Raw genomic sequence first — 11,642 nt, 5'->3', positions numbered from 1 at the left:
CGGGGCCAACACCCGGCGGCGGCAGCGGCCGGCGCCTTTCCTGGCTTACGGCCCCCCCACCCCACGTTGAACCTAGGTGGGTCCGACCCTGCAGCACGGTGCGAGAGCATCTCCAGCAACGGCCGCGCACACCCTCATCTGGGATCAGGCGCCTCTCAAACACGGAAATCGAAGCCACGGGCTGCGTTTACGAGCCTGAACGGCGTGAGCGTCTTGCTTTAGGGCCAATGTGTCGGGCCAGCTGGCCCCCATCCTTCCGCCTAAATGCATGCTGTCGTTTTACATCCAAGGCTGTTGTGGCTGGGGTCCTGTGATTGACGAAAGCCCCAGCTGAAGTGTGTCGGACTAGCGCTATCTATTCATCCCATTAATCCTTGCATTACTGTATCAGGCCGCTCTCCCTCCTTCATCTGTTGGCAAAACTGGGAAAGTTCTAACATCTCCATGAAAAGATGGCAAAATATATCTCTAACTTTTTTAGCTAGCGAGGAAAAAAACCTTGTACACGGAGTTTTAAAAACTACAAGTATCCCTTTCTGGGAGTTGGCCATTTTGGCTACAAAGAGTCTAAAATTGCGAAACCCTCCAGAATTTCTCCTTTCCCAGTACTCCATCCCTGGCAAACATTCTTTTGCTTCAAATCAGTGGGGATCCATTTTTCAATTTAAAACAAATGTTCACCCTTTGGACCCTAGCAAGGAGCTGTGTATGCCATGCTGGAGGATCTGTAATTAAACAGTAGGTGAAGTGCTTATTTGTGTTGAATTTTCCTGGGTGACAAGTGTTCTACATGCAAGTGATGTAACTATGCTTATTGGTGATCTGCAGAACAGTTTGAACACGGGCTGTGAGATTTGGATTTGCTCTTCCACAGCTCCACTGACAAAGGAAAACAGAGTAGGTTTATCTCACTCGCTTTGTCTTTATTTCCCCACGACTGGTAACTCATCTGGGAACAGGTCATGCATTTGGGGATATCAATGTTCATTTCCTGGCTAATGACAACAGTCTTTGCTTAAGGAATGTCACGGAAATACGTAAGTGCTGTCACTTGGAATTAATCTTCAAAGAATTAGCTCGGTGCAGAGCTGGAATTCCTTCGCTCCACAACCCAAACCAGTTTCACTCACAAAAACATGAGGGGTGAAAGGCAGGGATTGAGACAGGAGAGTGGGACTGTTGCCTTTTGTATGTTTGATAGCTTAATTTTAGCTCTGAGAACTGGAAATGGGATTCTTAGCGGACAAAATGTACCGCGTGCTTCATCACGATGAGAGCGAATGTTGGTTGGAGCTCCTTGTGTGTATCAGAAAGGTCACACGTGTTATGATGATGTTTTACAAAAGGCACGTGGGTCACTGTGCAAGTACAAGAGATGTGTGGTTAATGTGGGGAGCCGGGACGGGGAGCTGATCAGTAGCACTGAACACAAAGGAGTAAAACAGAAGATAAAGACCAGAAATCTGGATGATGTCTATCGTTTCTAGTAATGTCTTTTCACATCAGCTTTTATTCCAAGCCATTGATTTATTCTGACTGGATTAGTCTATAAAAAAGCATGTACTTTGGAGTAAGGGCATTGCAAGGAACATTATGTGAGAGAGATTAATTAGAATTAAAAAACTAGACCTGTAATCTCCCCACATTTAGGAAGTTTCAGATACACATCTGAACTTTCTGGTTAGGCAGGCACCGGTACTAAGCAAGTCTTGAGCTGAGAACCCTGATCTCCGGACCACAGCTTTGTAGCTTGTTCCAATCCCTAAAACTAATCGGAAATATTTATACTCAATCCAGTGTCTTATGCGGTTTCCCAAACAGGTCTCCTAAATTCTTCTATTGAGTCACATTACGAAAATGTGTTTAGTGTTTGTCCCTGAGCATTAGTGCTGCTTAATACCTCTGCAGTCTTGCTCTCCAGCTAAACCACACTTGGAGGTATCAAATGTGATGATATTTTTATAGCCAATTTTAAAGCTTGTGCAAATGGTGAAAGGCCTTTCTCCTTAAAAGATGACCCTGGATTATTAAAAGAAGATCCTTGGATTATTTGTTATAGGAAAAAGCAGAGAAAGAAGATTTTTGTGTATTTGTAGCGAACACCGGGAGTCCAAAAAAGTGTCAAGGGAAGTGTATTCATATCTATTTCTAGTCCTATGGAGAAAAAGAGAGAACAACTAATGTGCCACGTGACAGGGGGATAGGACAAGAATATAGGCCAAGAGGAAACTTGCTGTGAAAAAAGGAGCTTCTTGATACTAAACTATTCACAAATCTGGATCAAATTTTGTCTAATTGTTTTGACTGAAAAGGTGGGACACTAAATTTAAAAATATTTGTGCTAACATTTTTAGAGGGAATTTCAGAATAGCACTGTTTGTTTAAAAAGTAACATAAATCAGAAGAAGGCAGCTAAGCAGAAGTTAAATAATCCTAAAATGTCAGAAAATATTGAATTATGCAATGATTGAAATATCTTAGTCAAACAGAATAACATTTCTCAAGAATATTTCCTGTTCGGGAAAAAAAAAAAATTATTTAACCCCATTCTCCTCCATCATCTCTCCCTACCTCCAAGACTGACCTCTACCAAATTTTCAGATTCACAAGAGACCTAAAAATAATCTACTTTTTTCAGCTGTAAATAGGACAGATACTCATCATGGTGGTACTAAACTACTGAAGAACACCTAAACGGGAAACATGAATTTACAGTATATGTAACAGAAGCTGTATTTCATTCCTAATTGATTTTTAATAGCAGCCTGCACCTGAATTGCCATATGTCTAGCCAGTAGCTAGAATTACACTATCCCAGATCATAAGCTACAATCTGAACTGGAAGCCAAAATAGATAAATCCACCCTTCTGCCATCAGTATCTGAAATCTAGATGGCGTTTTAAAATCACCGTGCAATTAACAACGGCAAAAGGCAGCTTCTGGGTTATAAAGATTGGGTTGGGAAAGGAGAGGATGGCTTGCACTGCAATCGATTGTTAAGCTCTGGTAGATGTCAGGTCTCGTGGGCATTATTCTCACTCTGTTTTGGAAAAAAGAGAAAAAGCTTTTATATTTTATGGGTCCTTCTCTTTCCTACAGTAAGTGAGGTTTCCTAGAGCCCTGTGCAGTGAGCAGATGGCTATAATTTATGTTATCTCAGTGCTTTATCCAGTTTATAGCCTTAGCCTAAAGAGAGTTCTCTGTCTACCGAAAGCCTCCTTTCCTCCCTATTTCAGTCTGCAGGATTGGAGCTCATAAACAGGGTGGGATACCCCTGTGAGTTAGTGGAGCAGCTCCTGAAGTGAAGATGCCAATGTGGCAGGTAGTTGCAGGGCTAAACTGCTACAGTTTTGGCATGAGAGCTTAAACGTGAGCTTAGGGCTACGCTTTGGCCATCAGTGGAAAGTGACCCTGGAAAGAAAGGAAAAGGCAATTGCGGGTGAAGGTCAAGCACTCGCTAAATAACCCTGGGTATGTCGGTGAGGCCAGGGAGGCTTTTTTTTCTCCCTAACCGTGTAACTCTGTGCAAAAGAAAAAATAGTATCCTCAAGCGCTAAAGAGTACCGGCACACAGAGCAACAGAGGGAACCGCCGTGTGTCCTGCAGTCTGCCCGTGCTTCACTCCAGCTGCTCTGAGAAACCACGCAAGCAGGAGCGAGCCGACCCCACTTGCACTGGGAAGGAGACGCTCTGAGCAAGAGCGCGTTCCAGGCAGATGGACTGTTCACTTAACAGATAAGCAAATATAAAGTGGCTCAGTTCTGGGTCTGAACAAAATTACAAAGAATAAATACTGAATAGGGTATCAACTGCCAGCTGATACTTTTGTTATGGTTTGTGCAGACAAAAAACTGGATCTTCCATGAAACTCCTAAGTAGTTCAGACTGACTGTGGCATGGAAAAATGATCTGCTGGAACATCGGGAGTGTCACTGCCAGCTTTACAAACGTTCAGCACCTTAAGTTAATCAGGAATCAGTTAACTCCTTGTAAAAAAGTCTCTCAAGAGACAGAACTTCTTGAAACAAAAGGGGTAGGGTCGATTTTCTTTAAAAATGATAACCCTAGCCTCGAGGAAGATCTCTAATTCCAGATGGTGTAAATCAATTGCACTCAACTGTTGCAATCTGGAGAGCTGTGGCTTGGGAAACGCAGGTGTCGTCCTCTCTGCAGTTACCAGCACTGAACTCTGAGCGAAAAAATCCTCAGCAAAGAAATACTTTATGAAAACAGGGTATTTCCCTGTAGCTTGGCACATCTGTTCCTCTCTGAGTTGGGAAGGTAACATGCCCTGTGAATCTTACCCATAAAGAAACACCCATCAATTCCCATAGGACAATTAAAAAGAATAATTTACCGCGGGCTGCAAAGCTCATTATATGTGAAGAAAGACAAGAGCTGTAGCACGTTAGGGACTTATCAGCTGCAGCACCAGCTCCAAGGCGAGGGAAAGGCCCCTTCCCTTCGGTCTCAGACTGGCTGTCTAGCTCTCCAGGTCAGTGGAAGTTTGCAGGAAACTGCGGCCAGGCCAGGGTGTTACTGTTTACCCAGCACGGCTCAAGAGGGAACACAAACAGCAAAGCGAAGGAAGCAGAGGCAGCGGGACAGCGGAGGGGAAGGGGGCCTGCTGTCCAGCCACGGGGACAGATCCAGGCAGAAGAATCAAGCATACCACACACAAAAGCAACTCAAAGGTCAAGTGCCTACAAGAACATTGTTTACCTTCAGGCAGTGAAGCCCTTCGTGTTTAAATTCTCGTTCTGTCTAGGAGGAGATTAATTGCTGCTTGAGATGAGCTTAGGGAGGGTCCCTTTTAACTCAGCGGTGCAATAGCAATTGCCTGGGGAACGTGCGGTTCTCTCTTCAAGCCTCCCCGGCAAGAGCATGCAAACACAGATATGGGACTCCTTCGCCTCGCGGTGACATCTCTTCTTTTCTTCAGAGCGATCTGTAATATAGGTGACTATCTACCAGGAAGTGGTGGAGGTCTGTAACGATGTCATGCTCACTTGCCATTTGAATCCCACTCTCCAGAGGGCTCATGGGCCCCATCCTGCCAGCTGATGAAGCTGAGGGACTTAAAAGCCCTCAGCATTGCACCCCGGGAACTCAGCATGTTGTAGGCTCGGGCTCTCTCCTGCAGCTTTTTACTTTTCAGCATTGTATCACCTGCCTGCGTGTTCGAAACATCCTCCTGAGACACACACACAGGATTTTGTACAGGAGTTTGGGTGCTTTTCATTTGTGCTCATGTTTCATACACTGTGACGGCAATTTGTCTCATGATATTTGTATCGTATCTAAAGCTGTGGAGATAACATCACCTCTCCCTTCAGATACTATCCATCAGCCCACAGAGATGATAAGCACTAAATGGCCTTTGAGGACAGTCATCCACGGCTGTTCATGTCTGAAATTCCTGAACATTCTCATTTTGCTTCTCACTTTGTTCCTGCTAAAGATAATTCTCTCACTCTCACTATTTATTTTCTTCATTCGGTAATACCTTAGCTGGGAAGCCTGGGCAGAGTTTCACAGGTTTTTTAAGTTCATGTTTTGACATAATCCCCATGAAGTTTGTCTTCATCAAGGTTAAAAACACTGAGAGGAGGTTTATAATCTGTTCTTTACGTTAGCAGGATCATTAGTAGTTAAGTGACACTTTGGTCAGAGTATTTTGGAAAGCTTTACAAGGAAGTTGCCTAGTCTGCTGTATTCCTCCTGGTAACCCATCAAAGCTGCTTCTAGATACAGGAGTAACTTCTGTAAAGTCACTGGTTTTGAAAATGGATCTTTGAAAATAAAGGACTTTTCAGTTTGGCAGGCCAATGAAAAGAATTGGTGGTGGAATGTTTAGATTAAACAGAAAGCAGAATATTTTCTCTTTAGGCAAAACAAAAGTGACTGCAAAATCCCCAGAAGCCATTCTGAGTCAACATGAAGCATTCTGTTTTGGTCAAATGAAATACATTCTTCCCCTGGAGATTACTGTTAGAAACACAGGAATATTTGTAGAGAAAAATATTACTTTAAAAAGTGTTACTTCAAAAATTGTGGAAGCAAAACGCTTCTCACTGCCAAATAAATAAAAGCCAACATGAAAAGATTTATTTTTTTAAAAAAACAAGTCTCCGTACTTTGGCTGGAATTATGTTTCAAGCATCAGAAGAATTCATAAATTCTGACTCCCCACAACACTAGATTTTAGGCAGGCACAGACTTTGTAGAAAACATTCACCGGCTTTACCTGAAGTCCCATCATTAAGAAGAGGTCTCGTACATTAGCTGCTGCCAGCTGCAGACCTTGGGTAAGGCTCAGCAATTAGCAATTACTGAGTGGATAAGAAACGTGAAGGAAGAAGTGGGGGAAACGTGTGTGTGAGTTTGGCTGTCAGACTTTCATTTAGAAATTCTTTATCAGTGAGAAGGAGGGGATCGTTACCTCTTCCTGCTGGGATGTCAAGTGCTGTCACTGACTTAGTGCCAGGAACTTATGCTGCTCACCCAACATCATATCATACAAGGCTCCTCCACTTAAAAATGACCCTTTAGGATATGATTTAGGTAGACACTGAATGTCTTGATTCAGAATTGAAAGCATCTTACTTTTCCCTTGGATCCAGCCCTTAATACTTGAGGAACAACAGAGAGGGTCCTGCACAGTGACATAGCCTATGTTCCCATGTCATGTGGCCCTAAACACTGTTAACTGGGATACGGTGCCAAACCCTTCCACCAATCTGTGCGAGACAGCCAGCTTATCTGCTGGGCTCCACACAGAGCAGACAGGACAGCATTTGCCTATCTCAGCTTGCTGAGCGTCTGGCAGCAAGTGTAGCTGTCTCAGTGTCTCCAGCGTGAAAGAAAGAAGAAATGCAGCTCCAACTCTGTTCTCACTGGCAATATCTTCTGGAAAGCGAGCCAAAGCCCAAGTTAGGGCTGTCACCCTGGCCCTGTATTTCTGCTTCTCACATTCAGATTATCTCTGTGAACTGTCAAGAGAATTAAGGAGGCAGAAGTCAGCTTCAAAGAACATCAGAACCAAAATATGATCTCATGTGAGGGGTGCTTTCATGCACCCAAGATTTCTCTGGGTGGGGAAGGGACAAAGAAGATGGGACTTCACATCTCTGGGCTGTACCATTTGATAAAGAAGAGATTGTGGTTGATGTTACACTCTACCCTGACGCAATACTTGTACCACCTCTCCTCCTCATTCTTTGCAATAGCAAGGGAGAGCTCATACCCTTCCTTGGGGATGCCTTGCTGCTGGAGCCGACAAGCAGTGAGATGCATGCTCTGACAGGATAAGCTGCTTGGAGGCATGCCCCTTTTTCCTTCAGAACGGCCTTAACAGGACTTGTGCTCTCATATAAAAGTCTTTCTTGCTTCAAATTTGATTTCCAGTTCTTGTGCTCTGGACTCCTGGCAGGACTGCGCTATGGCTCGAGCCTGCAGTGCTGGTGCTTCATGGCATCCGTATGAACTTTAAAAGGAGCCAGAAATCAAATTCTCTGCAGGGGTATCTTCTAGTTACACTGTGTTCCTGCGAACACCAGTGCTGAAAAAGAAATGCATGGAAACAAATTACTCCCTCGATCCCGCCATGTTCCTAACTCACAGTAACACTGAGATGGTGAAACACCAGCGGCTGAATTGCTGTGGGCAGGAAGACACCGTTAAAATGTTCACCAGTCTATGTGATCAAAGAGCGAACCACACTGGGCACAAACAGGAGTTGGGGATTCTACCCCAGCGTACTTGGACCCTTGTGCGGCAGCCAACACTGATGTATTGGGCTCACATACATCATTTTGTGCCAATTACAGTATCTTGGTCAGAGGAGGTGGGACTCGTGTTTCTGAAGTAGTTATTTGAGAATCAGCCCTATCACGGCCATAATTATTTCAAGAAACAGAATAACAGCCCTGTTTTGCATAAAAAACAATAGAGGATGTCTGTTGCTGGCCCACTCGCCCCATGTCTGCAATGAGGAGATCACCTCCTTTAGCCCTACAGTTCTAGCAAAGCCGTACGATCGGTGTGTGTGGACAGGAATCAAAGCGCATCTTGGAAACTTGGATGAACTTTTCTAGACGCTATTTGGCAAGATGTGACCAGTTATCACAGTAAGAAGGTCAGACAAGTTGCTGATGGAGGGAAGCAAAACAGAATTGAGCTCGTGCTCCTTCCTACTGATGCACTGACTGACTGGTACAGAAAGGTGTAGCAAATCCCTTACTGCTAGATAGAGCTAAGGACTGCAAGGGGAAATCGCTGCAAAAGCTGAGGCAGCGTTTCAGCTGGTACAGAGAGCTCTTCCAGCTGACGCCCTGAGGACTGTCTTGCTTTGAGACAGTTGCTTTGCTGACAGTAACAGTATTTCAAATAGCTGAGAGCTGCAAGTCCTGACTTCTGCCTAGGCTGGGGCCTAGGATAGCCCTTTGGGAAGGTGGAGCGAATCTTTGCTTGATTTGTCTTTTTTTCCTCCTTCTCTAAGCCATGTTAAATTTTATGTGTGCCCTAGGAAACATTGTAGAGAGGGCTCTCTATATTTTAACACAAAATAGACAGCCTGCCCTTTCCTTTGGCACAGGGATCCCAAAGAGTGAAACAAATGAGTATGTTCCTCACCGGGAAGTATCCATTTGGTTGGGAAGGGTAATTGCAGAAGACAGATAGAAGCAAATGACATTGGCTAGCTGGCTTTGGCAGCATTTGCAGTGGAAATGCCGTCCACATGAGTCTTTCGGATGTGGGCTCCTACGTGGGCGGCTAGTTTGCAGTGGAGACTCGTCTTTACTGCTACCGGTCCAGAACTGGCTCAGCAGAGACAGCATATTCTGTGGGCTGAGGGTGGGCTTCCCCCATTCACCCTGTTCTCTGACAGCAGCCAGGAGAGAGCTGCTTGGTGGCTCTCCCCGTTCAGCCCTGCAGCGCCGTGTTCGACCCGACGCTGCGTTTGGCTGCAGAGGTTATCCCTCAGAGTTGCAATGAAGCTAAACAACGCAGTTAAAAAACACCCAACTATTTCTATTCCAGCCCTAAGCGACGTTGTATTTTCAACACGGAGATGGGCAACAGGAGAAGGGGGTTGTCTTGCTTTTTAGTTACGATCCTTGGGACTAGCAGCTGCAGCAGGAAGCAGAAAAGGCCTCGGGAACAATTATTCAGGATTAAGATCCTGAGTTCTCCCTCCCTTCAGACTGTCAGTGCACAGCTGAGGCATGGCGGCTGACCCTGCCGCCTTCGGATCCCTTATGATCTGACTGATGTGCAGGGGTCACAGCTCAATTGCACCAGAGAGGAGAGCTGCTGAATGCCAGATTCTGACAGAGCTTAGAAACTCCACCAGGGAGGCTGTAAAAACAGAAGCAAGCACAGGAAATAATAGCCAATAAGCAGGGTTTCCGATACAATCATGTTCTCATTTCGGTGTCAAGCAGCAGGCCAGGAACGAAGGGAAAAAATACCATTCCCCTTCCTTTTTTGGCAATAATGGCTTGTAACCTCAGAGGAATCTCCTGCCTGCAGGGTCTGGCTCAACATTTTCTCACTCCACCTGGCTCAGCCTCATAAACACACTTGCTCTCTCCACAAAACGTCCAGAGAGATGTCTTTTGGAGCTCTCCCTTCTCTGGCGCTCACAGGGAACCGTGAGTTTCTTCACTTGGAGACAACTGATGGGTTTCTCAGTGATGTCCAGACACTGTTGGACCCATTTCCTTAAAAAGGCATGTTTAAATATTGAAGAAAATCATAGGTACATTCTGAGTGCCTTGCTTAACTCCACAATTCGTAGAGCCCTCACTGAAGAACAGCTTTCTTGTCCCCAAAACAGCCCGCTGCCTTTCAACAAATATACACAGGAATTGAATGGGAGGAAGAGCATGCCCTGAGGACAGCATCCATGCTGAGGTATAAATAGCTTCATCTTACCGGGGCCAAGCAGCTTCCTCAGACTGGCAGGCCAGATACCAGCAGGCACTTGCAAGCTTACAGACTGAACTGGCTGTGGCAGAGCTCTGCTTTGGGGTGGATGAGCAGCTGGCTGGCTAGGACATGGACCAGAGGGATCCCCGCTGACTTGCCTTTCTCCCTACTTCACCCACGGAGTGCATAGTACAGCCCGGTTCATTTTCCACCCACTTTTCCTTCAGCAACTTTTAAAGCACAGGAGTCTGAGTAAGAGCTTTTAGAGCAGGGAGGGCATATGACACAATTAAATTGCATTTGAGAGAGGACAATCTTGGAGGGCGATTTCGAGAAAACAGCCATCCAGTGCTGTTTTTCAGGGGAACCTTGGCACAGCAGTCTCAGGCGAGCAAGAGGACATCCTGCGATTTTTTTAGATTAGCACTGTTCCAAGTGCATCGCTGGCAAGCATTTCATAAGTTGAGGTATTTTCTTAAGGGAAATACTCAGGCGGTCCCGAAAGATCCATAACATTTCCTGCACGTGCTCCCACCGTGGAGTAATGAAGGCCTGGGTAGCCAGCCAGGGCACTGAATCAGGATAGAGAATTGAGTTTTCAATGCACTATTTCCTGAAGCGTAGGCATTGGGCTGGGTTAACAATATTAGATGTGGGGCATCTGAGCAGCGCGTAATGAGAAAAGGAAACAGCTCAGCACAAGGACTAGGGTGGATAAAGCAACCAGAGCTTAGAGTATCAGGGAAAAATAAAAAAAAGGAAATAGAAAGGGAGAAAAAAATGACTGCAGGAACTAACAAGCAATACCAAAAAGCTACTTTCTGATAAGAGGAAGACTTGCTGGGAAAGCAGGATAAGGGTAGAAAGGGACTATTTTCAACAGACATAAAGAGACAGGAAAATGTCATCCACATGAATCAAACAGGTGTGTTCACCTGGTAGTGCAGAAGTTGGATTTAGCTGCGGGTATGTCACAATCCCCTTGGGACAGAAATCACGCCTCGCGATGGTTTCACCGTCATTAGCAATACCATGAGACCGTCAGAGCTGCCCAGCATATACATGTGTTTTCTGTAAGCTTGCTGGACTATTCAAATAATATCAGACGAACTCATTGCCTCTCTAGCATTTCTTTTAATAAGAGGATTCAAAGAATCACATTTTAGCATTTACTAGAAAAATGAAATGAACTGATTTTCATGAGTATTTGTGGGGAACGGAATAGTAAGCCTATTCAGCACCAATGGAGTTCATGTCATCCCCTACTCAAGACACTAAAAGTCAGCTCCTTTATCTGACTATTCACAATCTCAGCTTGGAAGATCCAAGATGATTCAGTGGTTAATGATGCATTTGTCAAGTAGATTTGAAAAAAAAATCAGCATTTTTGGGGAATATTCTTCTAACAAAAATTCGTATTATTGAAATGGTTGTTCAGTATGTTATATTCACTTAATCACCAAGGACCACGCTCCTCTGAAGTTTCTGCTTCCATTTATTATTGGATCTGAACTCAATTATTCTGACACATGCGGGAGAGGCAGCTCAAAGAGAACAGAAATGAGCAATGGGCCATTTTTTACAATAAAATATGTATAATGCAGTCATCCAGCTTTGCTAAGTATGTCTCACAGATGTGAAGGACAAAGCAGGATACAAATGTGTAGGAGAGAGAGGAATTACAAAGAATGTTGTCGGGGAGTTGCAA

The 11,642-nt window shown here is 44.7% G+C and overlaps 1 protein-coding gene across 1 annotated transcript in view; it reads right to left on the bottom strand.

The window, feature by feature from the left end:
- LOC103917156 (vascular endothelial growth factor receptor kdr-like) overlaps positions 1-11,642 on the bottom strand; it is a 131,883-nt gene that overhangs the window by 86,409 nt on the left and 33,832 nt on the right. The window lies entirely within an intron of this gene.

Source organism: Pygoscelis adeliae, unplaced genomic scaffold (genome assembly GCF_000699105.1).
Source record: "Pygoscelis adeliae isolate BGI_AS28 unplaced genomic scaffold, ASM69910v1 Scaffold465, whole genome shotgun sequence".
NCBI classification, from domain to species: domain Eukaryota; kingdom Metazoa; phylum Chordata; class Aves; order Sphenisciformes; family Spheniscidae; genus Pygoscelis; species Pygoscelis adeliae.
Note: the sequence above shows the minus strand (reverse complement) of the source record. Positions and strands in the feature narration are given on the sequence as shown.